Source organism: Catharus ustulatus, chromosome 3, assembly GCF_009819885.2.
Source record: "Catharus ustulatus isolate bCatUst1 chromosome 3, bCatUst1.pri.v2, whole genome shotgun sequence".
NCBI classification, from domain to species: Eukaryota; Metazoa; Chordata; class Aves; order Passeriformes; family Turdidae; genus Catharus; species Catharus ustulatus.
The window spans coordinates 21,887,092-21,913,668 of NC_046223.1; the positions used below are offsets into that span (position 1 = coordinate 21,887,092).

The window sequence follows — 26,577 nt, forward strand, 5'->3', positions numbered from 1 at the left end:
TTACTACTCCAGACCCTTGGGTCAAATTGCACACTGAAGTCGGTAAGAAATTTGCTGAAGAATCTCTTGATTTGGTATGTTATCATTTTTATATTGAATATTGGACATTATCAGCTGCATTAAGAGACCAACAGCTATCATGCCATCAAATTACAGGATATATTTGGATTGCAGGCGTAACTCCATTTCTTTCAGTGTCATCAGATATAACTGTAAATTTAATGCACAAAGGGAAGGGGAAATAATCCCTTCACCCACAAAGACATAAATTAAATGTTACCCCACGCTAAAAAAAGTAACCTTAAATGAACCTTGCGTTAAGGAAAATTCAGTGCATGCGTTCAGTGTATGTGCTTTGTTCGAGGGGATGGCAAGTATTACAGATTATTCTGAATTACTGAGATTTTCTAGTGGGAAAGCTGGGTACCCCCTCCCTCTGGCCAGCTCTGCTTTCCCAATGCCTCTCTCCCCTCAAGTAACCAGAAGAATCTTTTTCTTCTGAACATACAGCTTGTAATATACATAAAAGCAGAGTTTGCTTTGATCCTGACAGCAAAACGTTTATTTTTAAACTGGAACTGGGCTGTTGTCCAGCAATGCTCTTTCCTTTGCATCATGCCCAGCGTTTCAGCTCCGCAGCCTGCCTGGGTGCAGCTGGACCTGCTGCAAGAGGGACCTGGCGTGATGGGTCCTGCTGAGCTCACTCCCTCCCTCTCCCCCCATTCCTCCTTCTCCTCTCGTTTTGAAATTCAAATTGAATGCAATTTTCAGCTCATTTGAGCCAGAATATACTCTTGCTGAGCTTCAGTGGCTCTTAAATTCAAACTCGAAGGAGAAAACAGATATCATCTGTCACCAAGGGTGGGAAAGGGTGTCCTCCCCACATTTTATTCATGGGAGACAGGGCTTCACTGACTAATTCCAGTCTTTCTGACTAATCACTCACTGGCAAACTAATCAGCTAATCGATGTGGCTGGTTTCTTGTAGTTTGGTCTCTTTTTGCAGGGTTGTTTTTGTTTGGTTTCTTTTTTTAAATTTTATTTCTCCAGCCTATTTAGTATTTATATTTAAAGTCCTGGAAGAGCCCTAGCTGAAACACCTGTGTCTGCATTTGACTGTACCTGCTCATTTCTGGTCTCATTGTCCCCATCACAAAATATTCCCTCTAAGGGACTACAGATGAAAATGCCCTGAATTGGACAGCTGGCAGAGAAGAGGCGAGGGATGAGAAATTTTCAAAAGAAGCTTAAAAATTAGGAAGGAACTAAGGGAGAAAAAGTGCTAAATCATTAGGTGTTGTTATGTCAGCAGGTTTAGGACAGAGTACATACCACAGCTACTTGTTCTGTAAAACCTGTTTCATATAAACACATGGCAATATCTTGTGAGTCATCTGGTGGGAGTCCTGCTTAAAAGTATAGAAGAAATACGACTCACTTTTTTTTTCTCCTTACTGCTTTATTTTTTTTCTAGTATTATTTTTGAAATAGAAAGACTCTTGCAAAGAGGTCCAGCTCCTGCTTTTATTGTGGTCCTTTACAGACTTCTCTTTCGTTTGGTGAAAATAGCATTGGTTTGGACACTGGCAACTACCTTCAAAGGGAAATGTTACAAGAAACAGCAATTTCGTAGGTGTAAGGGCAAAACTAAAGTACAATCTGTGCTAGTAGAGAAAATAGGTTGCTTAATCTAACAGCATGATAGCATTTTAATGCTGTTCTGAGCAACATCAGCTTGCCACTGGCAAAAATCCTCAACCTGAATTTTTGTTGCAACAAAATCTACATGCCATAAAGGACATCATAAATAGGTGGCATAAATAGAATAAACAGGACATCTGCAAATGGTGAGAACATACTGAAATCAGACTGGAAAGAATATCAAACACCATGCTGATCTCTTAATTGTTTTATATGTTCTAAAGCCTTGACATATTATTAAACCTGTCTTAAGGTTGGGAACTGCTGTTCTGGAGCTTTCTTGGTGCCTGTTCCTTGCTCCTCATGCTGGGCAATGGTTGGCGTGCCCAATCCTACAAACAGTTTTGTGTTTGGTGTGCTAACATCACCCAAACTGAAATGAAACTCTGGTGCAATATTCAGTTATTCCTTTTGTCACCTTATGTACTTCAGTTTAGTGTGTGGTAATCACTAAAAAAGAAGCCCCAAAAACCCACCTTTTCGCTGTGGGCTGAGCCAAAGCAGAGTTTGTGCCTGTGCAGTCAGCTGGCTGGTTCAAGAGAGATGCCTTGCACAGGAGCCAGTGTGCTGTTTTGGCAGAACCTGGGTGTTTCATATTGGAGAGGCACTGGCAGAAAGCAGGGCTGAGAGAAGAGGGCACTCTTGGTGTGTGATCAGAGAAGCCCAAGCTTGGGACTGGGCCCCCCCAGGACACAAGCAGTGTTGAGCAACCTGGATCTGGATCACAGTGGAGTGAGTTTAGAGAGGTGATATGCACATGGCTGCCAGGGTAGCAGGAATTGATTTCCAGTGGTCTTTGTGGTCATAAATGTTAACCCTGGTGCATTTACAGTTACTGAAGCAGGGGATTTTGGAATCTTTTTTAAATTAGGCAATTAAATTCAGGTTAAGTCCTGTTTCAGGCACCTCAGTGCCTCTCTGAATCTTCCCCTTTGTCTCCAGTGGCTCTGTTAGACATTGACACTGACCTGCAAAGCTGGTACTACAAGTCCTTATAAAGAAATCTGATATTCCTATGGAAGTTATGATGATGTATGTAAATCAGCTGCCATATCCACACTGTCACCTCTTCAGCTGAAAAAGAAGGGCAAATCATTTCGTTGGTAGCTGCTGAAACCGTCAGCTGCACTGTCATTAATACTCTCCCCTCTTTCCTGGAAACTCAATATGTCAGCTACCTGATGTACCCTTCCTCTTCCAAGAATACATCTCTCCATTCCTTCAAATTCTTCTTGAGCTGGGACCTCCCATCTGCCAGTTTATTGTTCTTCTTCTGGCCCATTAGTTTTTCCTCCCATTATTTTTCCATAACCTCATGTGTTTTTTATAGAATTTTATCATGTGCTAATAACCAGAGTATCTGAGCTCTATCCACAAGTGTATAAAGTGATGGGTCCAACTGCTGTGATGCCCTTTTGTTTTACCCCTCCTCTTTCTTGTGGGGAAAACAGTGTGAGGTAAAGCCTTATGTTTTGAATTTTTGTATTGCTGTTATATATACCTACAGCATCACGACTCCAGTCACCCTGTGCCTTTAAGGCATCCCCTGGACCATGACCATCCTGTTTGGACTTTGGTGCTGGATCTGTTCCTCAGGGAGCTGCCCAGATTTCTTTTGCTGCTCTCTGAGAAGAGAGTGGCCATGTGGTGTCAATTCTCTGAAGCAGCTGTTCCCAGACCCTCTCCCTAGATGCCATTGCTGAGCTTCTTTGTTCTACACCCCTGACTCTGTCTTGCTGCTTAACTCTGATTGTCCCAGAGATCTTCCATGATCAATCCTCTCATCTGTAATTGATTTTACAGAGGTCACATGGCAGCCGAAGCATTTGAACACAGATTTCATACTGGGATGTGCATAATAGAAAGTATTTCGCTTTGCAGAAATACAAGAGCCATAGTAATCCAGATGACATAAGAAGTGCCTGCCTCCTTGCTTGGGTGGCTTTCCTGGATCTCACCCCTCCCTGGTTTACCTTCCAGCCCACAGTCATCTCTCTTGGTTTGTGCTTGGGTGATATGTGAAGCTTTCCATTCCAGAAAGAAGCAAAATTTGGACTGTTGTCAATAGACATTGGCATCAATGGGATTCTTACTTAAGTCTCTGCAACTCACCTCGAAGTTGTCCACATGAGTAAACTCTTCTGCACCTCAGGAATCCTATTAGAGATTTCCACATAAGAAATTACTGGATTGCAAGTCACAAAACTAAAATTATTGTCCCATTCTATAAAAATCCTGTTGATGTGTCTGTGTGGGTTATGTCTATATAGGTGTGTATCCACAGAAAAAATTATGTTTGATGATATTTCCTCAATAGCAGGTTACTTGCTAATGTTCAGAGGTCATTGGGTGACCTGAAAGTTCTGCTTGATTATAACATGCTCAGTGGAGATCACAATTTCAAATGAATAAACAAATGCTAACCAAATCATAGGTGTTTGTGGTGTTGAATTTATAATCCGGTTTTTGCATTTTAATTTTGTAGCTACTTTTAAGAATATGTATATTAATCCTTCTGATTGATTCTTTTTCATTCTCTATACTTTAAAAAAAATTCTTTCTTTACAATGCTTTGAGAAATTTAGTAGTGTAGGATCAGAACTCTTCTCTTTGAAATTATCTTTAAAACTGCTATTGACTTTAACAGGATTAGTGGTCATGTTAGGGAGCCTGAGAAAGTGGTCTCACAGCTCACACAGCATCTGATTCCTAAATAACAAATCTCGTCGAGTCAACTATTTCCGAGTCACGTTTTGTTCCGTCCTGGCAAAGCCAGGCTGGGACAGCAAATTGTATCACCAAGGAGGCATGACATGAGCTGTGTGTGTATTTCCACCACCCTTTGTATTGCCATGGCAACAACAGTTTTAATTATGGAGAGCCAAAACAGTAAGTTGTATATCAGATGGGGCTCAGTTTTCCCTGTGGACAGAACTCTGATTAGCCACTGGAGAAAAGCTCTGTATCTCGGTTTTCCTTCCAGTCTGGATTTTATTCTCTGCTTTAGCAGCCGGCTTGCTGTGTTCAGGGTATGAACTTGGAGGAGCTGCAGCCAGCTGGAGGACAGTGGCAGAGGGAGATGAAGTGACCCTCCTGTCTCAGGGGCAGCCTGGCACCATGCTGGTTTGGGTGTTTAGGAACGGTTCTCTCACTAAAAGACTGCTCTTGGCTTCCCTCTAAACCACTGGAGATCTGTGGATTTGGAAAGGGCTGGTGTGAAGTGATGTCTAATAATCGGCCTTGACAATGAGATAGCGCTTAGGGGGACAAACAAGGAGCTCCACTTCAGCAGAACACATGAAAATTTGCAAGATCCACATCTACATCCAGCTGTGGGATATAAATGTCTGCATGGTAGGATGCAGGTCAGGAGTGAGTTTTTTCACATTTAAGTCACTTGTCCAAAGTGGGGGGTATAAGGATAGTGACCAAAAGTGTGTCTGTCACTCAGGAAATTCATAACAAGAGAGGAAAACTTCATTTATGTAAATCAGTGTCTTCATAGGTATATAAAAATCAATTATGTGGCCTTCTAATGCACTAATTTCCCATTTTGTTTGAATTGTGGCCCTTGGTGGTTATGGTAAGGCTGCTTCTGGGTTTGTGAACTTCCTGGGAGTTTGAAGATTGGTGAGGTTGGAGAAGAGATGGAACCCTGCAACTTCTATGTGGATCTATTCTGATCCTCTGTGATTCCGAGTGTATGTTTTCATGATCACAGGTCAGAGGCAGTGTCATCAGGAGATCATGATGTCACAGAGAATGAGAGTTACAAGATCACACTGTTAACTGGAAGTTCAGTTATTCAAACGTGGTTCCAGGATGCAGGGAGCTCAGCAAGCATGTAGGCTAATATTTAGACTTGCTGAATCTGTAGTCTCACTCCTTACAGCGTTACAAGTTTTTTTTTTGTAACACACAGCCCCAAGCAAGTAATCCACTGATGATTTTATTGTCGTTTCACTTCTTGAAGTTTAAGAAGTCCTTCCTCCAAGATTTTCGTTTTGGAATTTGAGATCCTAAATTAAGGCCTCTTATGAAAGAAAATAAGAAGTTTGCTGTTGTTTTTAATAAGATTTTACGGTAAGTATGGCAACAGCAAGTCTGTCAGTCCCAGCTTTACTGCATGTGTGTAGCTCTGTGCTTTGAGACCCTTGAAATATCTGGTTTTAGGACATCAGCAGGGGGCTAATGAAAAGGCTTTGTTGATTTTAACGAATTGCAAGCCACTGTAGCCAAAATAAATATAATCTGCTTTTTGGATTAGTTGTCACACATGATTTTACCTACTAACAGTGATTAAAGAACCCTGGTGGAGCAGAAGCATAGCTACTCTCTGGTGACTCTTGCTAAAATAGCAATAAACAGAAGTAAATAAAGTGTTAGGGCATTAGTTATCTTTAATAAACACTGACACTGCATATAATGTTTGCTTCAAAAACCTCCGTTGAGTACAGACAGCAGTGTCACCCTTTCTAGCACAGAGAGCACTGGTCATTTCAGATGTCTGGAAATTATGGCATGGACAAGCCATGTTCTTTGTACCACTTGGCTGCTGTTCCTCCTTGAGAGGTGCCTGCACACCTCAAGGAGGCCTTCATCACTCAGCCATTTTCATCCAGCAGCAGACACCAGAACCAAAGTCAAAAATATCCCAAACTAGAGGATTACAACAGGGAAATGAAGGGAGTGTTAATTCCTTGTGTAATTCTGCAACCCCCGAACTGCTGTAATTCCATCCAGTTAATGAACGGAGGGCTGGTGCTGGTCTCTCTTACCTTCATCTGTGTAAGCTGATGAACAGAATTACTTGCCCCTGCTGACATCTTTTATCCCTGATATTTTCCCAGTAATCAAGGGTGGGTGTGTTTCCTGATCCCCTTCACATTTGTTGTGAAAAGCAACAATTACATTTGATGGTATTGTACTATTCCTTTGGACTCATTGTTGCTTTTAATCAGTGGAGAGAAGAAACAAAACAAACGAAAACATGTTCCTTCTTCCAAGGGGGAATTATTGCTGCAGTACTGAATGTTGGGAATGATTTTAGATTCTTTTGTAGGGGGCATAACACCTTCCTGAGAGTGGCAGAGAAATGAGGAATTTCCCGAAAGCAACAAAGAAATTTAGGGCTTTGGAAATATAAAAAAAAAAAATCAAGGGATAGCAAAACATTAAAAATATTAGTTTAAGGAAAATCCTACCAAAATAGGGAGGGGGTGTGAGCTTTCTAACTTGTATTCATCTGTTTCTAATTATATACCCCTGGAAGGCACATGGCACTGTTCTACGAGGAGTTTATCTTATATATGACAGCTACAAAACTTCAGACTCTTCAAGTAAACATCCTCAAGCTTTTTAACAATTGTATAATTCCTTTTTGATGTATGGAGTTAGATTCTTGTCTGGTGTTTTTGGTGAAGTCATGCAGCAGTTACAATCCACTTCTGGCTTCATAGTCTACAGAAAAAATTCTTTGATACGGTGCTCAGGAAGGGAGTAAGACCCAGCAAGGACCCATCCTTCTCTGGGCTGGCAGTCATTAGGAGTTTGGAGGCTTGCCCAATGGTGTAATTCAAGTCTTGACTGCATATCTTATTGGTTAAAAATAGGAGCCAACTCCAGCTCATCAGTTTTTGCTAAGAAACTATTGATTGTGATTAGCAAGCTTAAAAATAATTACCTTGTGTGTTCATTGCTATCTTTGGACATACTCTCATATTCCTACTGTTATAGAAAGTATTGAGCAGCACAATAGGACGATTTGATGACTAAGGTGTTACACTGAGTGGGCGGCAGAAGGGTATTGAGCACATCTTAATTGTTCCATCTCCTGGGCATGGAACAAACACACAACACCTCCACAAGGGAGAAAACCTACTGGCCTTGCTGGAAAATACAAAGTGAGCTATCCCTCATGCCCTTGTTCCCATGAGGGAAGGTGTGTCCAGTCCTTCCCAGTTGCAGTCATTGCTTTCACCACGTCTTTGGCAGAAGTCATAAGCCCACCCAGCAGCACAGGGGTAAAACAGTGATTTGCTTAGCACCTGGGGAAGCGGGGGGGATGAGTTTCACCTGGGTTTTAACACCTACTTTAAAAGCCTGGTGGTGCTGATTCATACCTGGTTGCAGTTGACCCTGAATGACTGACTCAGTTAATGATAAGTGAAAGCCTGTCTGCCTCTGGAAGGTGTTGTTCTGTAGCAGGGACAGTTTCAGCAAGCAGATGAATTTTTGTTACTTACAGCCCTGTGTACTCAGGTGAACCAGCATCCACTTCAGTCTGCTCAAGCCTGGGCCACCTGCTGAGAGTGTGAGAAGAGCTCCCTATAGCTGTCAGACTCCTAATGCAGGTCAGTAGCCACTTCAGGGGGCCACCTTCTCCAGGCTTTAACTCTTGAACACCTCTGAAAAAGCTGATTTCTTGCCATGTTATTCTTCTCTGCTGAGAGAGCCAAGGAAGAATAGCTTCTCTATTTAAGTTTGGTGTCAGAAGTTGGGTAGTGAGACTGCTGTATGCTATATTTGTGTGTATACATATATGTATTTTTTTAATGCCTGTGGGATTGCTTTACCCTGTTCTTTTGGTCCCCTGTGAATGTGCCAGTAATTTTAAATCCGTACCAGTCTGTGATGCCTGGTCTGAGTTTGCATTTTCAATTTTTATTTCTCCTAAAGGTTTACTCTCGGTTTGATGTGTACCAGGTTGGCCCTTAGCAGGCACCTTGCAGGTGCATGGCAGCTAATGTGGGTTAGAATGTCAATTATGGAGCGTTTTGCAAACGTGGTCTCATTGCACAACCAGATAGGGATGTGTGGGGCAGGGTGCAAGCTCTTCAGGCCAGCTGCAAGTCATGTGAAACAGAGTGTGTTTGCATGTCCAGGAGAGGGATTTATTCCAGCTTTTTGTGTGTTAATGGCAGCTTTTGAAATTCAAAGCTAGAATTTACCCATGGGGAGAGAGGAAAAAATCACTTGGTAAAGTATTTCCTGGTGAAAATGTCTTCAGATCAGCACAGGTGGGAAAGGTGAGTGCTGGGTCACACCAGAGTGACTTCCTCATGTGGATTTTGTGATTTGTGTTACTTCGAGAACGTAAAAAGAATGAATCACAAGGCTTTTGTACAGTAGCAAGGGAAACTGTAGGCATGTTTGCTCTGGTCTGTGTCAGAGGAGATGCAGATGGACTGCAGCTGCAGCTCTGGGAAAGCAGGGCTGGAGCAAGAGCCCTGAGCACTGGCTGGGGAGCTGGGAACCTGGTGGGGAAGGTGCAGCTCTTTTCCTCTTGTTGTTCTACAAGGGATGTTACAATAGCCCTGAGGAAGGTCTGGGCTGCATGGACAGAGAGCAGGTGATGGTTTGTGGAAAAAGACTTCACTGACAGGAGTTTATGACAGCAGCTTCATGCACTAAAGGTATAGTCATACGCTTTTTAAGACTTTCTAAGTGACTCTAAATCTGTGTACTGCAGTAATTTCTCTATAAACATCTGTGTAAACTCTCAATGGACTTGTACATGTAAGCTATGTATTCCAAACAATTTGCTTCAAAAATATTTGGCCTGACTGAGAAAAATATTGTTGGAAGAGCTATTTCTTTCCCCTGCTGTGTTTAAAGGGGCTTAGACTTGAGTCCTTAAATTCAGTATCCTTTATTAGCATGATTCCAGGATTCTCAAGGATTTATATAAGAGCTTGAAACATTTAAAATGTTTGTCACATTTAAAACCAAATGCTACAACTTTATAATTTGATCTATTGGGCTGTAGTAGAGCTAGAAGTGAATGTTGTATCGCTTTTCTGTGGTTTGAGTACCTTCTCCTTCACCCAGGAGACTGCAATGTATTTTTTCGTGTCTGGCTGTCTCAGATACTTACGTGGCTGCAGCTACTGCAGTTTCTGAATGTTTCACAACACTTTGGGGAGAATATTATTACCTTGCACATATCACTGGCTCATGAGTGCTGAGTGCCACAGATGAACTTTGGCAAGGTGTTTGGTACCTTTTTTTGGAAAGAAGGGCACGATTTTTAGAGCAAGTTTGCTAACATATAATGAGCACCTGCAGATTTTGCACATCAGCAGGGAATGCTGGGCTGAAACCCATCAGGTCTGGGCCCTGGAGAAGCTGAGCTATCACAAGTCCCCCATTTACTTATTTGCCATGTGAATATAACTGTTATATAACCTATTGGCTATACAAGCAACTTGTGATCTTACACAGTTATTTTTTGCGTTATATTTAACACTTTTCTTGTCAGAAGCAGTGAGAAACAGGGAGAAATACTTCTGCTGTGTGTAAGCTGATGGCTTCGAGTCAACTACAGCTGCTAGCCTGGCAATAATTTGAATTGTTGAAAACACATGGAAAGAGTAAAATAGAAGATACAGGGAAAAGAAAATAATCATCACCAGGGATGTTTCTTTAGAATAATTTTATTAAAAGTTCATGTTTGAAGTGATGTCATCCTTTTCGTTCTCTGTATTTAATTGTCCTTCTGAAGCTTGGCATAGCTATTCTGATGTGCAGCAAAAATATTACATCAAAGGTGAACGTTTGAATCCTGGCTGGAAAATAAAACAGAGCACGGGGGAGAACCCCCAAATGACTAAGAGGTCTTGAAAGTAAAATATAAAAGAAAATAATAATTTCTCTCCCCTGACAAATAGTTCAAAAAGTAGCCAACAGTTTGGATCTGGTATGTCACATTGCATACAAATGAAGAAACTGTCACCATCAGTTTCCTTTGAAATCTTTTGATCTTATCTTCTGTAGTAAAGGGCATGTGACTTGATCAGGGCTTCTCTTCTCTGATACATAGTCAGAGTCCTGATCTACTAAAATATGTGACAGATTTCTCCACTCAGTTGATAACTTTTTTTTTTTCCCCTTTCCCTTCAGTCTTTGTCTGGGGCTGATATGATTTACCCTCCCCTCTCCATCCAGGAAAGCCACTTTCCTAATTTGGCCATTTCCAGCTAATCCTGTATATTTTGTCTTAATGAGAAGTAGTCTTGCACCTTTTTCTCTGCTTGCCAGGCTGGCTTGTTTTTCTGGGAAGAACAAGAAAGTGGAATTATGATATTTTATAAAGGCACATTAGACACTCAATTCTTCTAAAAAGTCATGGGATATGTGTTCTGGCAATTAATAAAGGATTGTTTTATTGCAGAATTCTTTTGAATAGAGGATTTGAATATGCATAGTCAGTAGTGTCAGGGGACAGCTTTCTAAAGACCTCTAAAACTTAAAGCACAGGTTTTATGAGGTATTTGTATTTTTAATGCAAACTATGATAGCTAATGTGCTTTACTTGATTAATGTTTTGGTCCAGAACTAATGAAGTCAAGGAAAATTTTCCCAAAGGGCTACACTTTGCTACTGTGGCAATTGACGGCAAAGCTATTTTTTACTTCTCTGTTGTGAGACTGCTCTATGAGGGAGAGTTGGAATAAGAACTAAGCCCCAGGAAGTCTTGCTGGGCTACTCTTTGCAGGGTAGAGGCTGGAACAAACGATCTTGGGCCCATGTGCTGTCACTGCTGGGCTTTGCTGCCCATTTCCTGCTGTAGGACACCCTTCTTGGTGGTGGCCACAGGATGGTTCCCTGACGCCTTGGGAGCGAGTTTGCAAACTTCATGAGTTTTGCAGCAGACGTAGAAAGTTTGGGGTTTTTACTTTTTTTTTTTACTTTTTTTTTTTTTTCCTGTGAAAAGTAAGCAGTTATTGAGATGCCCAGGATTGTTTCTACCCAAACTTGCTAACTAGAAAAAAATGCTGGAGTTGCAGAGTCAAAAGTAGCATTTAAATGGGTGAAGGTTACTGGGCAGTGTTTGCACAGGAGGTCAGGCTGGGTGATCTCACTAAGCCTGCAGCCAACTCCACCCTGGAGCATGAGGTGCAGCCTTGCAAAAGGAGAGTTCTCAGAGAGAAACCCAGAGATTTCCAAACTCATAGGAGCAACTGTGGGCTGTCTGCTGGCCGGAGCAAGCTCTGCTCCGTTTGGTTTTCCGCTCGGCTTCTGTTGTCAGCATGTCCCTGTTAGGAGTAACGAGCTGAGAGAGGCTGGAAGCAAGCCTGCAGCGTGCCAGCTCGTCTGAGAGGTGCAGCTGGGAAAGTGCAGAGCAAATCCTTTGCAGTGCTGGTCCTGAGAGCTGTTTCACAGAGCAATTTTGTTCTCCGGTGGTTTTAACGCCGCAAACGGTTTTAGATGCGTTTACATGGTGAGTGTCCCTCTGCCTGCTGAGGTGGCTTGTGCCATTGTCCCTCAGAGCTGGGAAAAGGTGGCTGTTGGGCTGCTTGTACAGAAAGGTCCCTTCTGGAGTCTTTGTGCAAAAATCTGAGAGAACCAGAATATGTGGGACTGGTATAGCTACATGTTCTCTTGTTGCTGAAATCCTCAGCTCTTAGTTTCTGGTTTAACAGAGTAGGAGAGCATGTCAGGACATCCCTCTGGGCCCCAAATATAGGAGGGTTTGCTTCTGGGCTAGCAAGGAATGCTAGCAAAGCCAACTTGACTTTTTATTTGAAGAATTCGGCTCTTCCCATGTCTGGGCTTTTTCCTCTTCTGTTGTCTGTTGTGTGATGAGTAAGAGCTGGTATTCAGAAGTGGTGCCTGGAGAGCGATGGGTTTGGTTTCTGAGTGGAGCTGAAGGTCCCGACAGTCGGGATCTTGGAATGCAAATAGCATCCAAAAATGGTTTTGCCTTTTATCCATTAACACAAACACAGCTCAGATGTTTTAACTATCAACATGGGTGAAAAATCTGTCTTCCTGATGTTCCACAGGACTACCAGTTCAGTATATTCTGGATGCCTCAGCTCTGGAGTGTGAAAGACCAGGGACAGAAGCACCAGGCGGTTGCTTCCATATGCAGTTTTTTGCAGCTTCTCCAGCATCCTTTATCTGGCATAGGCAGCAGCTCATCAGCCAGCTGCCAAGCAAGGAGACCTGCTGGTGGTGCTGAGGGCTGGAAGGAAACCCCAGATATGGCTGGAGATAAACAGGCTGCCACTGACACCCCCTTGCTCACTTCACTAGTGAGAGGAGGACGGTAGGGATCTGACAGACTCCCAGTTTCCCCATCAGAGAGTGAGGACGTGGGGGAATGTGATGCTTAACACTCAGCACCAGGGCTTAAGAGATCCAGAAAATCACCTAGTTGCTTTCAAGGCCTATTCTGCAATCAGCATAATTTCTCAGGAGGAGGGGATTTTACTGCGGAACAGAAGGTTGGGAAATGGAGTGTTTGTAAAGGGAAAAGTAATTCTGTTTATGGGCTGGGAGTCAAAGACCTTTTTGGATGTGATCACCTCTGTCTGTCTGCTTTGCATACAGGAGGCAAGTTGTTGGATGGTTTAAAACGTTGGCTATTTTACAATAATACTAATAACAATTTAAAGATTTTCCCAGCTGTTGGAGGACGCAATTTTTCTTTGATAGGCCATTATGTATGCAAGACCAATTGGTAAACTGCAATGTACTGTTCTGTAATTATTCTCCCCTGTAGCTTTAATGAGGAGATCTGTGTGCAGTTTGATGGGAGAATATACTCTGCCGACAGCTACACTGAAAATCAAGACAGGTGTAATCTGCTTACTGTAGTCTGTGAATCCTCACCATGTGGCTATGTTATCTCTAGTGCATGTTTATAGGAAGATGCTTGTAAAAGGATTTAATTTAATGGAATAATGGTAACTGACACTATGAAAATGAAGGGGCTCAAATAATATGGTGAGCGGAGTGGTATAAACACTAAAGTAGATGATTAAAAAATTGGCGTATTACATCATTTAGTTATGTGAAAGGAAATATAAATCAAGCCATTGTATGGACTAAAAGAAAGCATTGTCTATTACTAACCTAGTCTTAGAAAAGACTTTGAGGTATGCAGAAAGCAATATCCTGGTCAGTTGTGCAGATGTGCATGGCTGTCACTAAAGCTCTGCACAGGCCCACTTCCAGGACCTAAGTCCTGGAATATGAAGAGCAGGATATCTTTCAGAAGGCAGATACTCTGCTGAGCGGTTGCCAAAAGCTGCAGCTTTCTCTCAAGCAGAAGAGTAGTTGTGTGATGAAAGGACAAGCTCAAGCTTTGCTTAGGAATCTGGTGGGGAAGCTTTGGGACATTCACACGTGATGGGTCTCTGTTTCCTTACCTGCGCAGTAATGATAACAAAGTATTACTAGAAAAGCAGCCCAAATAACTTATAAATAACTCATAACTTTTTTGAAGCCCACTGAAAAAAAAAAATAGCATCTCCTTGCTAACAGCAGTTGCACAGGATGGTTAATTTGGAAAGATAAAATTACTTAGGCAGAACTGTGAATCTAGCTCTTCTTTTCAGAGACTGAAAGGAATAATACCCGGTCACTCTCTGCGGGTGTGATTTATTAATTATCAGTCATTCTTAATCACTTGATACTGACATATATCTAACACACTGGAGAGTTTAATATCGGAAAGAATACTTACCGTGATTTTTCTCAGCAGTCCATTTTTAAGTGCTGGGGGAGATAATGTGGTGCCAGCACTTTGGTATTGTGTTTCAGATCCTGTGTGACTGTCCTTGAAGATGGAGGATGAGTGCACAGAGGGTGGCAAAAAGTTGTTAGCAAGAGCTGTGCTAAGTGTGGCCATCCTCCTCACCGAATTGCTTGGAAGTCTTTGGCTTGTAGAATTCACACGTGTCATGACACATAGGGTGGTGGGCTTTTTTTATTGTTAGCCTTTTTTTGTGGTAAGGCAAGTGAATCTGATTTGTTAATCATATCAAGGATAGTCGAGGTGCATGATTGGACACACTGTTACTGCATCAGGCAAAATGTGTTTAAAAAATACTGAGAAGCTCTTCCGCAGGAGAAAGATGTGGATTGGATGGAGCTGGGCATTGCTGTTAATTATTCTTATTGTACTGATCTTGCTCAGATTTTTGAGTCTGGTGATTGCACTGATAAAGGAGCAACCTTGATTTCTGCACATATGTTACAGTTAGTTGTAAAACTGGGCTCACAGATTGCTCTGAAGCTTTTACTGTTCCTGCAGAACATTTTGGTAGTTCCAGCAGTTTGATCACAAATGCAGCATCTCTCTCCTAATGCTGTGCAGGTTGATAAAACAGTTGCCGAGCTGGAGTCCCTAAAGAAATTATTAATTATCTGGTTAATGTGCATCAGGCTGTGGGAGTGTGAGATTAATCACCAGTGCTGGGATGAGTTGCTGAAGTGGATTTTGGTTTTTTGTCTCCTGTCACTCGGTAATGGCTTTTCCTTCCTTCACCATCAGGTGAACAGGTGCAGAGGTGCTGTATTTTCATTTTCCTGTAGTCGGGAACAGCCGGTGACCAGGAAATGCCTCTTTCTCAGTCCTGCTGCATGAGCAGTTTACAACATGGAGCGCTACCTGCTTTGGATGTTCCAGCTGCAGGAGATGCTCCTACAGCACAGGACTGACCTGAGCCTTCCCAGATAAACACATTCAAACACATGTGCCTGGGGAGGAATGCCAGGGAGGAATGTTGGGTCTGGCTCTCCTCTATTCCCCAGGTCTCAAAGGGATTGACTTATATTTGGAAGTGGAATTGCAACTTGACTCCTATTTTGAGTGTATTTATATTACCTGGAATTTTTCAGTAAATGAACATTCAGCATGTCTCATTTGTTTAATGCAAGAAAAGAAAAATGTGCTCGTTTGTTGCAAAGATATGGAAGAAGGTGGTTGTAACTCAGTCTTCAGTTGTACCATCCTTAAAGCCAATGGATTGCATTAATATTCAGATACTGGAGAAGGAGTTGGAGTCTGTTCCAGTGGTGGTGGAGGATCAGGGCATTGAGGTGCATCACTGCAAGCACTTGTCCTGCCCAGTTAGCCATCAGCAGCTGTCTCAGAAATGGTTCAGTGAGGCCCTAATGTTCTTCTGGAGCTCCCTACTGTGTTCCACACACTTGCACCACACACTGAACTGGTGGTGGGGTGGGGGGTTCAAGAGATGTAATTTGTCTTTTAAATCTGACAGTTGTGTTGCTATGTCAGTCTTGTACACAAAGCCATTAACAGTTCTGCCCCAAGGCCTTTAGTTTTAGTGACTGCTGGTGAGGAGAGAATGGAAGGTGAGATGGAAGGAGCTGCACACCTAAAGCAGAGCTTGCCTAGACTATGAAGTGCCTCTAGTTAAGAAAAGAAGCTGTAGACAGCAGTGCAACAATCATTGTGCCAGTATGTGCTGAGGGACAGAAGCAGAGTTTGAACTTCTCTCTATTTATAATGTCTAGGCATTTGGATTACTTTATCACCTCTAACCACGAGTATTGCTTCTCCCTGAGGAAGTCCTGTAAATAACCACAGCCACTGAAACTGAGTTGCACAGCACTGGAGACCTGTTTTTAACCTACTTAAATCTTGTAACAAGTTTGGGTTTCTTTTTTCTTTTGGTTGTTTTTTTTGGTGTGTGAATGTGTAGGGATTGGCCCTAACGAGCTTGTGGGGTTTGTTTCTTTTTGGCTAAACCAGTGGTGATTTTTGTCCCTGGTGAATTGAAAATTTTTGATTACTTTGCCACTTCAGGCAGAGATGTACTTGAGATTACATTGCACTAATCCATTCTTGGGTTTTGCTCTCCATATTGTACATTCCCAACTCCCTCTTCAGCTAAAGATGTTACCTCCGGAGGGGAAGAGATAGGTGTGCAGTTTTCAGAGAATTTGCTTTTTATAATAGCAATGTGCTCCACTCAGGAGTCCCTGAACAGTCCATGATGGCATAAACATCCATTTGTTTGACAACCTATGGTATAAGTTCACATTAAATGTAGATGACCCATTTGTGTTTGAAACCCCCTAACCAGCAAGTCAGCATGGCAGCAGTGGGGCTTTAAATGTTAAGCAGTCTTCAGGGCTTCAGGCTGAGTATTTACACTGGAGTTGTTTGGGTTTCTGCTCCTTGCAGAGCTTCCTGAGCTTGTTGTGATAACTAAAATCAAGTTTACTTTGTTAAGCTCAGCAGTTCCCAGAACTGAAGAGATAACAGGGGAAAATAAGACCTTTAGGAGACAAGAAGTAAATTTGTCTGTATGGGGATGCAGGTCACTGTCTTTGTAGGACTTTTTATTGATGATTTGCTTGTTTCTTTATGCATGGTTGTGTGCCCATGCATGCAGGGTGCTTACCCACAGTGGTGTACAATAGCAATGCCAAAGGAGTGTAAAACTTGGGGAAATGTGTCAAGCATAAAGGCAGAAACTTGCCAGCCTCTCCTGTAGCTTGGATCTCTGGTGCTTAAAAATAAGTGGAATAGCAGATTTTCAGATGAGTAGATTGTGCAAATTCATGCCTAATTTACATGTATGATCACCTTGACTGCTTGTACAAATCAGGTAATTGTGCATGCAAATAGCTAATTAACACAATTAGCTGATCTGCTGATGCAGTCTCGGGATCTGTAAGTGCGTACTAGCCATGCAGTTATCATATATCTGCTAACCAGTTGTATGAAGAAAATCTAAACCCTCAGCTGTGGGGAGCTGTTTATTTCTTAGTAACACTGTTTTTGGGGTGGAAGTGTCTGATGGGGATCCACAACTGTTATTGCAGTTGGGATCCAAAATCACTGAGATTTAGCAGAAAAATTTCATTTCAAAGTAGAAAGTCAGTGCTGCAGCCCATGGCAGGCTAGCTGTCTGATGGCATGAAGTGCCCTTCCCGTATAAATTTTTCCTAGTTTGGCCCTATGGTTTCATAAATACCTGTGAACAAAACTTGCTAGATGCCTACTTATTACTATTCTTAAATACATAAAGTATTACACATTTTAAACCTGACTGCCTCCTTCCACCTTGGTAGAAAAGAATTTACTCAAAAAGGTTTAAAGGGCAAGTCTCCTGGTTTTGTTAATTGTCTTAGTCTGTTCCTTAGCATATTTGACTGCTAGGCAAAAATATCCAGGCAAGTTTAAACATGCAAATTGTCTGACTTTTGCAACTACATCTGTGAACACGAAATAATAGTGCAGGGAATTCAGAAGTGTTTTTCCCATCTCAGTTTCTGTTACGTTTGTAGCTGTTATGGGGTGGACAGACTGCCTTTATCATAGTGGTTATTTGTAATTTCAAACCAAATATTATGTGAACTTGCAGTCAGTTCCTACAAATAATTTAACATCAAGATTTGAGGCTTCACATTGAGTGAATCTTCACATTTGTGCTTCGCACAAAAGCAACAGCAAAGTCTTCTGAAGGCAGGTATTTCTTGAACTAGCTCTTTAAAAATATCTCCTGGTTATAAAATAGAAAAGTTAAAACCTGTGTATTATATTTGTGACCTACCTAGGATCTCATTTGTTCTCTGAATTTCCTTTTGTAGAAGTGTAGTTTTGTTTTAAACCAAAGATGGAATATTCCATTAGCACATAATGGACCAGGATTCAAATCCTAACGAAAGTTTTATGTCCAAGACCACAGCACTGTATGTCTTTCATATTTCTCCCATGGCTGTCTGTGGTCTGTAGCATTTTCCTTACTGGGGAGCTTCAAAAGGAGCACCTTGTCATGTTCTTGACAGTAACATTCATTTCCTTAAAGTCTGCTCTGTGAAGGTAATTAAATGTAGCTGGAATACATCTTTAGAAAAACTGCTATGAAGTATCTTACTGTCATCTAGGTGGCCTCCAGATGAAGAACCAAGGGCCTTCAGTGTGAAACACAGTATGCAAAATAAGGAGCCTGTTTCTAGTAGAGCCGCATCCATCTAGTGGTAGTTGGGTGCAGAGTCAGGAGAGAAGAGTGCCAGCCCTGGTATGGTCACCACATCTCTCCTCTGAAGGTCAGCTGTACAGGGGAGCCTCTCAAACACAGATAGAAAATCTACTTTAAAGGTATTAAAAAAAGAAAAAAAAGCAAGGAGAATGAAAAGTAAAGTAGTGGAGACTTCCATGTTTTTTGTCTGCAAACAACACTGAAGAAGTTTAAAACCCATAGATGACTGCCTCCTTTATCAAGTTGTGTATTAAAAAAAAAACAACAATAAACCTCACAACAACAACAAAAATGAAATCCCAAGCATATATCACCACCCCACCCCAAGAAAATACTAAAATCCAGAGAAAAATCTTCCCAACCAACCAAAAGAAGTTAAGATTTGAATGCTAGTTAGCATGCTGATACCTGAGAGCACATGGAGCCCACGGCTTGCTCTTATCAGCTTGTGTGTGGCAGCCTGGGAACAGAAGGCAAGGCCTTGCTGGTGTGTGCATGGGCTCTTTCTCCCCTTCTGGTGCGTGCTTTGCAATTTAAAGATGCAAAATTCATTGAATGACAGGTGATGATTAGTGAGGAGCTGGAGCCTATCTGTGTGAAAGGGAGCTGGGGAGGATGACTTTATTCCTGGTGGTGTCAAGTCTTTCAACTTGCTGCCCTTTAAAGGGACAGTGGCAACCGTTCCTTTAATTTTCTTTACAAATTTGTTTCAACAAAAGCAACAGCTTTTATGACTTTTATAACTAATTTTTTTCAATGAATCCTAAAATGTAAGAAAATAGCTGGCTGTAAAAATCTTTTCCATCATCAGTCAGCCAAGTTTTCCCATTGACTGTACCGGCGACCTGGAATTGAAAACTAATGGGAAGTGAAAAGAAAACAACAATAAAAAGCAGTCTGGTTTTAGGTGCCAGGCATAATGAAGCTAAGGGAGAAACAGAACTGAAATAAACTGAAAATAAGACAAGCAAAGCTGTGTAGGCCTTCATGTTGGGACAGTGTAATTCCTTCTTTTTCTAGGAAGCAGAACTTCTTGCAGAACTGGTGCTGAGGGCTGTAAAATGTTCAAGTGTCTCATTGGTGTGTGATGTTTCTCCTTCCAGCCTGGGGCTGGCTGTGCAGTGCCAGTCAGAAAATGAAGGAGCCATTTACTGAACTGTTTAGAATTGGGAAGGGCAGAGGAGATACTTGGCTATGGGATGATGTTTATGCTTTTGGTTGGTTGAAATCCTGTTAATATCCATTAATACAGGCTTAAAGCCTTCTCTGAAACTTTTAGAATTACCTGTCTTTCTGTTATTTTAAGAGACAATTCTTTTTCTTTGGATCATTGATGCTCTATTGAATTCAGTGAGAGAACTTGTACCTGTGATGGGATAAAGTTACCAATCCCTGTTTCACTTCCTTAAGGACTAAAGGAAAAGGCAGGCTTTAGGCAATCTTTTAAAAGATCTTTGTAAAGAAAGGATGCATGTGCCAAGTGGTGAGATGGCATCATACAAGTTTATATTATTTTTTCTCCAGTTACTCATCGGCACTAAATAAATGGCACTGAAAATGCAGTGCTGATGCAAGTGCCAAATTGCTGCCATATGCAGATGACTTCTCTCCTTGCCCTTTCCTGTCAAAGGCCTTAGTGCCAGCCAGTGACATGGCTGATTGCCTTTGCCTGATGAAGGGACATTTGAGGGAGCAGCTGATGGCTGAACTCCTATAAAATGGAACTGATGACTGTAGTGGAGGAACTTCTCCTAAGAATTGGTTACCCACATTTTATCTAAAAAATATATGCCTGCAGTCACTCCCTCTAGCCTTCAATTCAGGAACCTGCTTAATCTCTCACATTTCCAGGTCTGCAAAGCATCATAACCATTATTTCCTGGTGATCAGAAAATTGTATTCCCTTCAGGCAAAAGGTGGCCTCTTCCTGGATAGTTACATCTTTGTCGTGGAGCCCAGAGCTGTTTGGTGTCCCTAGAGACAGTAGCACCCTGTTAATCTTGTACAGTGTGTGGGAGTGTTGGCTCCAGCAGAGCAAGTCTCTGAGAGCATCCTGGTGCTGGCTTCCAGGCAGTTTGTAATCCTGGCTATTTATCTTTCCGTTTCTTTGTGGCTGGGCCTTGCTTGGGTATTTTTATTGAAGTCCTCTGACAAAAAAACATGACAAGTGGCTTTTTGCCTCTAGCACAATGGAGCTCTGCAATAACAGTGCTAGCATTTTACCCCCAAAAGAATCTTCAAGTGGAGTCACAGACAGCTATTCAATGAGTTTAAGTGACTGTTCCCCTCGGTCATTTCAGGGGGTTTTTGTTGTATCAATTGAAATCGGTCAAGATGCAGTGCTCTGCAGCCAGTGCAGAGCAAGTCTGTGCTCCAGACAGGATTTTCTTGTGGGATAGTCTGAAATGGTTAGGTGGACTTTCCCCCAGCTTCCCAGTCACATGTCTGGTCCCGTGCACTGAGCACATGTTTTACTTCATTCTTGTCTCTATCATAACAACAGGGTTTCTGTTTACAGCACAAACAAAATGCTGCTTGAGTAGTTTCCTTTGTGGAGGGGATGAGAGAAGAAGCAACACGTGAGAGAAGATAATGTTTCCTTGGTGTGGTGGTACTGGTGACTATGTGGTGATACCCTCTGGCACTTCTGTTTCCATGAAATATAGGCTGTTACACCCTTCAAAAAGCAAAAGAAAACATGCCTTGGGAGAGACAAAGAAAAAAGAATTGTGCTTTGTCCTGCAGTGCCTTTATTTAGAGTTTATCCTGGGAAACTCAAAGCATCACTAAACAGAAACTTGGTACACAATGACTTACCTTTCCCAGGGGACCAACAAGCATACTGCATTGACATTTAAGTTTTGAGGTCTTTCTCTATCCCTGGTGCAGGAATGAAGCTCCTAGATCAGCTGCTGCTGGTGAGGAGCCGTAGATGCTTTATTAGGGATAACTTGGTTTATCTCCTTTGACACTTTGCTGATATCTCTTGATCATTAAGGTCTGGATTAAGTAGAAAAAACATTGCTTGCACAGATGTTATGTAGCTTATACCTCAGATCTCTTATGAGACTGTTTGGGTGCTTAATGTCTCCTAATTCAAAAAGAAAAATCAAAGTCTTGTGTACAGCTTCCTTCTGTCAGGTGCCAAGATGAGGGTTAGGTGAGCACATAACAAAAACCTGGATACTTGAAAGTCACATTTCCAGTTGCATTTAAGGAATTGTGGATAAAACACATTGAAAAGAAAAGGGCTCTTTGGGGCTGGGTTTGTGCTTCCCATGTGGGCTTAATGAAATTTAAGGTGTACTCCTCTGCAGGACTCCTGGGAAAGTAGTCATCTGTATTTTCTTTCCCATGAACTTTCATTGTGACATTTTGTGAAGTACTGCTGTGTATTGCTAGCTTTGGGAAGAAAGTGTTCTCTAGTAGCAGCATCAGCAACTTTGCACAGATGAGAAAAGGTACTTGGCAAAACTAAGTCTGTGTTTATTTGTCTACCGCCTCCCCCCCCCAAATCAAATACTATTTTCCATACAATTTGTGTGGGTTTTCAATATTGTGTTCCCAATCCCTACTCATAGCTATTATTTATAATCAGTAAATGAATGGCTTTGACTCTGAGCCTGTAGCAATGCAGAAATCGAACATTCCTGTCTTTCAACCTGAAAATGTTTCATGGGAACACAACAGGCATTTCTGGGGCTCCTGAGCTGCTGAAAGCTCGGGGAGGCTGCTGTGTCACTTCACTGTGACAGTGGAAAGACCTGTCCTAGGGACTGGGGAGTTTAGCAGCCCGATGCACCCTAACCAGGGCAGCCCTTTATTTGTCCTAGTTTGCTCTTTTTCAGCACTTTTCATCTGAGGATTACGAAAAGTGGACTTCACCCTGTGAGGCTGTTACTGTAACATTTATGGAGGGAGAACTGAGACTAGGAAAAATGTGAGTTTCCAAAGGTTAGCTCTCATGCCAGTAGTACAAACAAGGACCTGAGCCCTTACTCTTTTGTCCCACATTTTTTTAACCAGGTGGGAGGAAATCCATTTCTATACAGGGTGTAGCACAACTTAGGTAAGCAAGGATCGTGTAAATTGTCAAGTGAGAGCTTCTGCTGGTGCTGCACAGAGGGATAAATTGGTTGAGAACTTTGTGGGCTGCTTCACTAAAGACAAATAACCGTGTGAAATTTGATTTGCAGAGAAAATTTCTTCCTAGGAGAATGCAGAACCTCAGCATAAGTAGATCTGCAAGCTAATGATGTAAAAATAGCTTGGATAATAAAAAGCTGGTAAATAGAGGTATGGTAGCAATAGGGGGATGTATGGGAGAGACAGGCTAAACTGATCTGACTTTATTATGAGGAATTTATTCTCTCACAGAGCTCCTCTGGTTTAACTCAGTCAGCGCTGTGTCACTTTTAGCTGAAGCAGAATACTTTTTGTAGAATTCTAAAGTCATCTTCCTGTAAAACAATGCAAAAAACTGTTCAGCTGCAAACCTGAACTCACTCAGAATAATCCACATTTGTTTTGGAGGACTTCAGGGATGTTTTTCCTTCTGAAGATTCCTATTCTTCTGTATTTTCTTTGCCAAGTGAGTAATTAGTTGCTCCTTGATAATGCTTATCACTTTATACTTTCTCATGGAGACAGCAAGGGACTGTGAGGCTGTTAATAGCTATGCTCAGATCACCTTTCCTTCTCAAGCATGGTTTTATTAGCTTAAAAACAGTGGAAGCGAAATGCTTTTAAGTTCTTCTATTTATTGCTTTTTTTTACTGGAATTCTGAGTGCTTTCCAGTGAACACCAGAAGTGCATAATCTCATTTTTCTTCCCTTGAATCGCTACACCCCAACACCGTCGATCTACAGCATCGGACACAAAAGCTTGACTTAGGCAGTCTTAGTGTGGGACGAAGAAGAGACTTGAAAATTTTCTTTCATCCTTTCAGATGTTCCTAAACACGGCAACAAGCGTGGCTCTGCAACAGATGCAATTCTTTCTAGGTCTCTAGGTAACATTTGAACCTGTGTAATGTTCGCAGCACAGCACCGTAAGTAATATTCCAGGAAATGCGCTGCCGCTTGTTAAAAAGGATAGGACCCCAGAGATGCCTTTAAATATGCCTGTAAAGTGAGAGGTGCCAAGAGAAAGATAATATGGCTGATTATAGTTATTTACCTTACATTTTCATTCGCCCTTAACTGGGTGTAATTTAGGGGCATGAAATCTCTTATTGGAAGTGTATTTGCATTAAACAGCTCTAAGCAACCATGAAAGTGCAGAAGCTGAAAAATTGACAGACTGGGTTTCTAGAATCCCAAAGTAGCATTTTTTTAATAGGCATACAAACAAATCAAATAAACATGTTTTGCTTCAACGATTTAAAGAATATGGTCTTTGGAGTAATTTGTCTCTCTCTATTTTTTTTTTTCTTTTTTTTTTTTTTTTTTTTTACCCTATCATTTCTAACCTCTTCACTGCCTATCTCTTGTTTGCAGCTCCTCCTAACAATCTGCAGCAATTTCCAACCCAGCTGTTGTGGTTGCAGTGCATTGTGCCTTTGTTTAGCTTTCCCTGAGCTATCAAATCATGCTATAAAGGGGATTACCTGGCTAGTGATGTTGTTTTTGAGGTCTGCACATTTTAACAAATAATTGCTTCTCAGTGGCTCTTCCCCACCTCCTGCTGCCAAAAATAAGAATAAAGGAAAAAAAATGAAGAGCCCTCTGAAAATCAAACTTTACAGTTGGATGGAATCAAGTCTTGCAAGTAAGGACCTTTGGTTGTCTTTGGTAAAATTCCTTCACTTCCTTTGCAAGTAATCATAGCCAAGTTGAAATCAATCAGAGAGTACTTGATTTTTTTTCAATCAGCTGGTGTATTTGTAGCAAGGCTTGAATGTTCATGTGTGCCTTTAGAAAAAGACAAACATGTTTTTGCTCTACTGTGTTGGCATGTGCTAAGCTTGAGAAATTTATAATCCAACTGTGTGCTGTTAAACAGGTATGATCTTCCACCTCTACCCCCAGCAGCCGGTCAGCTCTTTTATAGCCACTGCCTCTCCCACAAGGCAGTTTATTTAACGGATGTTTGTGAAATGTTGTGATCTTCGCATGAATGAAGTTATTGAAGTGAAAAGCATTAGCAATATTTATTTCAGCAGGTTGTGGAATTAATGGCTAAGGAAGAAAAACTGGTAAAACTTGCTTTTTTATATGCACAATGGAGTCTTTAAGAACTGGGACTTGTGTGTAAGGATGCAGACGTGAATGAATTTATGTTACAGTAGATATGCTCTGTCAGAAGTTTTCTAACAAATATATGTGCTATTGAAATATATCTATAGTGTTCATTTTATAGCATTTTTTGAGTGTTAAGTGAAAGCTAGTGTCTGTCTTGCTCTGCTTGATGCAAAAGGCATATTTACTGTACTTGAGTGTCTTCAATTTTGGTTCTCGTTTTGCAAACACAGTACATTTTAATTAAGGCTTGTCACTCGAGATCTAGTGAATACATTTACTGTAATGTCTCCATCTTCAGGAGGTGAATTTGACTTAGAAATTGTCTCTGTCACAAAGGGCCTGATAATATCAGTCTAAAGATTTCTTTCTTTCCTGGGGAGGAACAGTTTGTGTTGTTCAGCCAGCTCTCACCTAGATCGTGCTTTCCTAAAAGGGTGCAGAAAGATGTTTATTGCAACACACAGACAAGAAAAGTAACTAAAGACAATGTACATTTAGCCCAGAGAAGCTTATGAGACTGCCCTATTTTTTTCTACTCCCCCCCGTTTTTTCTTTGAGACAGTTTCAAAGGTGGTTTATTGATTATATTTGGAAAGATTAAGAAACTCCTCTTCCCAGTCATGCTTCTGTTGGCATATGAGAGGACTTTGATCAAACAAACAATGATTTGTCCAATACACACAGTTAAAAAAGGAAAATAACTCCTATAAGAGCTGATTTCCACTGACCTTTTACCTATGCCTATTTCTACTCTGTTGTGTGGGGACCATGCAGGAGGAGGATTATTGTCCTCCTGTGTCTCCAACTCATGTTATGGTTGGTGTTAAAATTCCTGCTCTAAATGTGAAGTCTAAACCATAACTACTTTTACTGTTGTGCAAATGCCATTTTATGTTCTGCTATTGTGCAAGAATGTACCAAAAAGTGAATTTGGAGTCTTTAAGAGAAAATGAAGCAAAGCCCCAAATGTTTTGGTTTTCACTGTTGGTGTATTTAAAAAAGAACTAGAGCTAGGTAAATCAAGACTGTACTAAATCAAGGTGCTGTCTCCTGGTGTAGTGTTGTGGGGGAAAGACTTTAGCTCCTAAACTTCTTCTCCAGCTTTTTCTATGTCACCATATTCAAAGTGTGTTATACCAGCTTTGCTAGAAAAGACTGAGGTTTGCATCAAGGAAGAGCCCAGTGCAGGGCTGAGTTAAAAGAGATGCTTGGGGGATGCCACAAGACACAGGGGTGCCCAAAAGAGCAACCTTTGGGGCAGCAGCCACATCATCATCCTTGGATGTCCTGCTTAATGACTTATCTGGTGACCCAACACAAACATTTGGGAAATGCTTTTGCATCTCCTTGGCATGTGAGGCACTGTGCATTGGTGTCCTCATCCAGGGTCCTGCTGGAGCTCTGTGACAGCAAGAGGACCAAGGCTGCCTCATCCAAATCATGCCACAGGACACACACATCCTTCCCTCTGGCAGCCCATCCCTGCCACAGCGTTGTCAGGAGCAGGCTGGGGGACCAGGATGCTCTGCCCTCTGGCTGCCACTGCAGAGGGGCAGGGAGTGAAGTGCTGCAAGGGGCCCTGAATGGGCCACTTGTGAGGTGGCAGGTTATGCTGGTGACAAATGTGTGCCACTGATGGGTACATGCTTTTCTGACCTGCTTTAATTTTTCTAGCTGGGCCTTTAATTGCCGGGGAGAGGTATAGACAAATGCAATAAAAAATCCAAACAAATCAGACCTATAGCAAGGCTCTACAAGGAAATACGTTTTAGAAAGACTTTTTTTCCTTAATTAATCGGGATTTTGTTGTCAGGCTAAAACAGACTAAAAATAAACAGCTGTATAGTACTTCATTAAGCTGCCTGCTTGGAGTGATTTTCCCATT

The 26,577-nt window shown here is 41.6% G+C and overlaps 1 protein-coding gene across 8 annotated transcripts in view; it reads left to right on the top strand.

The window, feature by feature from the left end:
- The window catches only part of ESRRG (estrogen related receptor gamma), a 369,900-nt gene that overhangs the window by 83,567 nt on the left and 259,756 nt on the right, over positions 1-26,577 (top strand). Inside the window, exon 1 of one of the 8 annotated variants that reach the window (XM_033054603.2) lies at positions 7,985-8,054. The exons of the other annotated variants lie outside the window; for them this stretch is intronic. The gene's annotated coding sequence lies outside the window, so the exon portion shown is untranslated. Of the gene's footprint in view, positions 1-7,984; positions 8,055-26,577 lie in introns of those variants that run through there. 8 annotated transcript variants of the gene reach the window in all.